This window comes from Tenrec ecaudatus, chromosome 8, assembly GCF_050624435.1.
Source record: "Tenrec ecaudatus isolate mTenEca1 chromosome 8, mTenEca1.hap1, whole genome shotgun sequence".
Taxonomy (NCBI): domain Eukaryota; kingdom Metazoa; phylum Chordata; class Mammalia; order Afrosoricida; family Tenrecidae; genus Tenrec; species Tenrec ecaudatus.
In genome coordinates this window covers 33932235-33938050 of record NC_134537.1, presented here as the reverse complement: position 1 = coordinate 33938050, position 5816 = coordinate 33932235, and the positions used below count along the sequence as shown (strand labels likewise).

Here is a 5816-nt window from a genome sequence, read left to right as displayed (position 1 = left end):
GTATGAGTTGAAACACTGTCTGCTGAAGAGCATGAATGCAGCCTTCGATGCAGATAACAACTCAATATAAGAAAACAAAAAACCTCACAACTGGACCAGTAGGTAATAGCTAAATGGAGAACACTTTGAAGTTGTCAAGGAGATTTTTTAGTTGAGTCCATGATTAATTCTCATGGACAACAGTCAGAAGATCCAAAGATGCATTGAATTGGGTCAAACTGCTACACCAGAACTCTTTCTTCCTTTATAGAGCAAGGATGTTACTTTGAGTAAAATGCCTCCTCTCTACATATGGAAATTGGACAATGAACAAGAATAACACATAAGAATTGATACATTTAAATTATGATGCTGGTAAAGAATATTGACAGTATCGTGGACTGACAAAGAACAAGCAAATATGTCTTGGAAGAAATATACCCTTTGTCATGTGTACTTTAGTCATGGTATCAGAAGAAATCAGTCATTGGAAAAGGATATCATGTTTGATAAATAGAAAACTACAACAAGGAAAGAATAAACTCACTACCATCAAGTCACTTATGATTCAAACCGACTCTTTAGGACAGAGCAGGACAGCCTCTGAAAGTGTCTAAAACCATAAATCTACAAGAATAGAAGCCTATATAGAGAGTGGCTGGAGGTTTGAACGTCAGACATGGTAGCTTGCAGCCCACCTCATAGCTTACTGCGTTGCCAGTGCTTCTGGTAAAGTAGGAAAGCCTTGGAAAGAGCCAGACCCTGGACTAGAGGGATTGACATGTTGGTTACAACAATGACATGCAGCACTCATGAGGATGGCACAGGACTGAGCAGTGCTTCGTTCCGCTGCACACAGGGTCACTAGGAATCAGAACCAACCTGACAGCACCTAACAACGCCTGGCGACAAATGACCATGACCTAGGTGAAATTATGGGCACTGAAAATGCAAAGAGCTATAAGACTTGACTTCAAAAAAGTTCTTAGAAAAGTTCTATGATCTTTCCGTCTAATTTTCCATGAACTTTGAATTCTTTTTACGCATGTGTTGAGATGTGCCTTGGAAGTGAGAAAGATGAGTCAAGCTCATGATTACATAAAGTAATGACGTAAATACGAGAGTTAAAGGATGGGAGGAGTCAAAAATGACCAAAGCCTTTTTGCGTTGAACAAAATAGGGTGGTACCATTGCCAAAGTAGGCAGCCCTGAGCAGTAATGAATGGAGAGCAAGATGGTGTGTGTAAGGGATAGACAAGGGTTGGCTTTGAGTGTCTGTTAGGTGTGAAGTACCGATGACACATCCAAATATATATGTGAAGTACACATTTATATTAATGGACCTTAAAAGAGAGATCTAGGTCAATGAGATCGATTTGATATCCATCAAAATATAGATGTCATCTTGGTCACAAGAGTAAGAGAAATAACTAATTTTAGACAGACAGTAGAGGGCATAGGATGAGAAGCCCTAGGAAAGATTTCTCAGAAAATCCATGTAGTTCAATAAAGGAACAAGGAGACAGCAAATGAGACTAACAAAACCAGGCTCATAGAACATCTATTTTTTTCCTAGCTACTTTTTATTGGAGTGTGCATCATGAACATTTCTCAAGTCCCTAAATATCTACCAACACCATAATTGTAACTTTACAGACAAATGACATGCATGTATTTGTATAGTCCCAAATACAGTAAACCATTCAAGGGCTATGTTCTGCTCTATAATTCCAAGTTCAGAAAGTACAATCTTCAAAACACAAACAACACATGCTACTTGAATATGTCCCTTCTCTCTGTTGGGAGCTTGAGTTAGCAGAGCTGTATAATATTTTACAGCTCTATAATTTTTGCCCAATTTTATTAAAAACACAAACTAGTGACATCCTAATAAATGTAGTATATGGTAAATGTATTCATCTAATTATTCTTAAAAGAAAACTGAGACCGAGACACTAAATGACTGAGGCTGATTTCTTAAGAGAGGGAGGGCCGTGGTTAAGAAAAGAACCCCAAATGTTTGGCTCCAGTAGGCTGAGTTCTCAGCTACTCAGCAGAACCATGCCGGCACCCCACCCTGCCACTCTGAAATACTTACTTACCCAATTTGAACCTCTGAGGTTTTTGAGGTTTCGACATCACTAACCTTTATAGGCAAAAGCTTGCTTTCCAATCCCAGTGTGGCTTCCTTCGGGACACCCCCTTTTCTGGGCCAGGATTCCAGCTCAGCATTTGTAATAAACCTCTGCCTTCTGGATGCTGGAGTCGCATCTTGCCCTGTAGTCGTACCCCATTTTAATCTTGACTGAGTATTTCATTGGATCATTCTAAGGAAGCTGCATCCAATATTATATTCACTTTGACTTTTCTTTCGCAGACAGTTTTTGTCACAGTGTAATTTGTTTGGGGGAAGATTGGAGTCAGTGATTATAGACTACTATTACATTAGTCAGTGAAAACCTTGGCATTTACAGCTGTTTCTCTCTTGTGGTACTTTTTAAAAGTTAAGTTTTATTAAATTTTCATGAGTATATACATTTCATGTATGGTCAACAGTAAATTAAAAAATGCTTTATGGAATTCATGATTATAATATGAACCAAGTTAGGCAAGACTGTCAATTTTCACTTACGAGCAATGCGCATCAGTGTTAAGAATGGGAGAATACACGGAGACTAAAATGAATACATTTAAAGGGAAAATTCAAAAACAATTTTACACACAGCTTCCATTATTCAAAATGTCTTTGTTTCATCAAGTGCACCATGCTAGCTACGTTGTAATTTCCTTGAATTATGGATAAAGCATGAATACATATAAGAAGTAGCTCATTTTATCATATATTCTCTAATTATTATGTGCTATAAATTTATAAATTAGCTGATGATATTGTACACTTATCAATAAAATTTTAAACTGTTGACTCTCTTACCCAGCCTGAGCAACAGGGGACGAGGAGGGTTCTCCCTCCCCTGCCCAGGCACACAGGGCCTGCTCGGGGTCTACTCTGGGCCCGCAGGCTCTTAGCATCTAGCATTCCTGGGCTTTTTGGGGGCCCAGTTGTGAACTCCAGCGTGACTTCCTAGCAGCATGGCACACGCTACCCTGAAATAATGTGTACCCCTTTGAGACGGTTACACCTGACACTTGTCCTGTCCTTCATAACGACCCAGTGGGATTACAGAGCAGGCTTCGGCATGTATTCTTTCATCATGTGAAGACAAGAATTGAGGAGAAGCTTAGATCAAAATAATCATAATGGTGGCCGGGAACCACCCAGTTTTTCTGGTCGTGTGGCAAAGAAGGCAGCTGTTTAAGGAGACACTAGCCACACATTCCATCGCCGCCTCCTACTCTTGACTCTCCAACTTACTCCGTGGTTCTAAGCCAGGAGGGGACGATTGGCGTATGTTGGATGACTACTTGCAAGCTGTGAAGATCCCAGCCATCCTTTTAGAAGGTCCCATATGATCAACAGCCAATGGTACTGAAGGAGGAAGTCCAAGCTGCCCTGAAGGCATTGGAAAAACATAAGGCTCTAAGAATTGATGGAACGCCAATTGAAATGTCTCCATAGACAGATGCCCCACGAAGGTGCTCAGAACAGGGACAGAAGAGGCTGCCGGGCCTTACAACAGGCATATGGTTACGGCTTTGTGCCCTACTTTGTGACATCTAATTACAGTTTTTCGGAGAATACAGTGAGGGGGTTGCAATGGGTGAATTGACACACAATGTGTATCAGTTGTTGGATGTAGAACTAATGATCTGCTCTATAAACCTTCACAACAAAAAGCTACAAAGAAAAGAGATGAGGGCAAGAAATGTACAAATGTGCTCGACACAATGGATGTGTGTATGGATTGCAATAAGAGTTGTAAAAGCCCCCAATAAAATGATTTTAAAAAGAAAGAAAAATTGAAACTGTTATAATTTGGGTAATCAATAAGCAATTACCCTTGATGGTTGATATTCATGAAATTTCACAAGAATTGTACATTTTCTCTCTTATAATGTGAAGACAGAAAGTAATAAATCGTTATTTTTCTGTGGAAGACTATGACTGAATATTGCTTTATTAAAAAATATTGATGTTCTTCAAGTGTCAGCATTTCTCAGATAACTCAAAAATAAAACTATCAGACCAAAATTTAGACCACTATATTTGAAATCTTATCATCTCTTCACAAGTATATATGAAGAAGAATTTTCTTCTCCCCTTCCAGAATATTTTCCTTCTCAACTCCCAATCATAGTCAATCACATACATTAAGTGTGAAATTTTATAATATTGTGACTTTTCCCTTCATTTAACAATCATATCTCATAAATATCTGTTGATATGTTATCACTAACCCCATAATTTTTCATAGGGAAGTAATATATTCATGCTTTTATCCAGATACTTTATATACCATAAAGTCACATGAAATGTTTTTAGTGGGTTTGTGTATGTGTGTTTATGTGCATGTTTTCCACAATTTTTATACCAATTAAAAATGGGTCACCCTCATGCCAAATATCTGGTCATTTTCATTCAAACATGGGCACTTTTCATAACATTTATAACATAATGAGGTATTTTACTAAGAATTAATCTTTTCAGCATTTTAACCTAATCAATATTATATTGCAATAATTCTGTCATTCATTTTTCTGCATTATGAAATTCTTTTTAATATTTTATTTTAAAGTGAAAAAGGCAACAATTTCTTAAATATAATTTAAAACATAGCTTAATTCATCTAAGACAATATTTTTTAAAAGAAACGATGCCATACAAATATTCAAATAGAAGGTTGAAATTTCCATACGGGGTATGTGTGGGTTTTAAATGACACTACAATGAACATGTGACAATACTGGGAAGTATTGCTTCAATAAAGGCCTATTGGGACCAATAGATTAGATCTGCATTGCTTTGAGAAGAGCTCAAAATATGATGGAGTAAATTAAAATTGATCAAATGTTCAGAATTAATCATTTAATTAAAATGTTATACAATACTATGTACAAAAAAAACCTGCTTCAATTTTTTAAAATATATGTGCTTTTAGGAAAAAGACCTAAGGGATATAGAATAAATAGCTTTACCAGTAATTATGCTGGTATTTTGATTTTCATTAGTTTGTGTTTACATTCATCTGTAATATTCCTTTTCAGTAATGTTATGGTCTGAATTTGTTACCACAGCTGTGCTGATTTGTACAGAGAGATAAGAAATTCTCCCTCTATGAATATTTCCCAGAAGAATTTGAGTGTTTGGTAATTTTTCCTTAGTAAATGATTGATAGAATTCGTCAGTGAAACCATTTGAGTTTGGAGTTTCATGTGGGAATAAAATCTTTATTTATTTAAGATGTATAGGGATATTCAGATTTCTGCTTCTTTTTTATAATTAATGTAGATAGTTTGTGAGGTAAGTTAAAGGACATTTTGAATGAGGGGAGAGAGGAAGAACTTATAAACACACATGCTCTTGTACCAGAGCGTAGGAATGACATGTGATGTGATAAATAACAAGTAGGTGGGAAACAACTAATATAAAAAGAAATGTCTAATTAAAGAGAAATTTATAAACTTTAAGGACTTGTAATAGATAAATTTGAATGTCAATTATCTAAGCTTCCTTCTAGAAAAATGTATCCTAAATAGACATCGGGGGAAGAAATCATGAGTCTAAGAATCATACATAGTCAACTAGAAAGCAACCTTCTAAAAGGAAAATAACAAACTCACATGCATGTTATTTGAAAATATAAACAACAAAAAAGAGCCTCAGTGATACCGTGATTAGGCACTATGCTGCTGACAAACTTGTAAATATAAAGAAGTAA

The 5816-nt window shown here is 36.4% G+C and overlaps 1 pseudogene; it reads left to right on the top strand.

Annotated features, from left to right (window-relative positions):
• Positions 1 to 3582: 3582 nt before the first annotated feature.
• LOC142455916 (U6atac minor spliceosomal RNA) lies at positions 3583 to 3670 on the top strand (annotated as a pseudogene).
• Positions 3671 to 5816: the final 2146 nt, after the last annotated feature.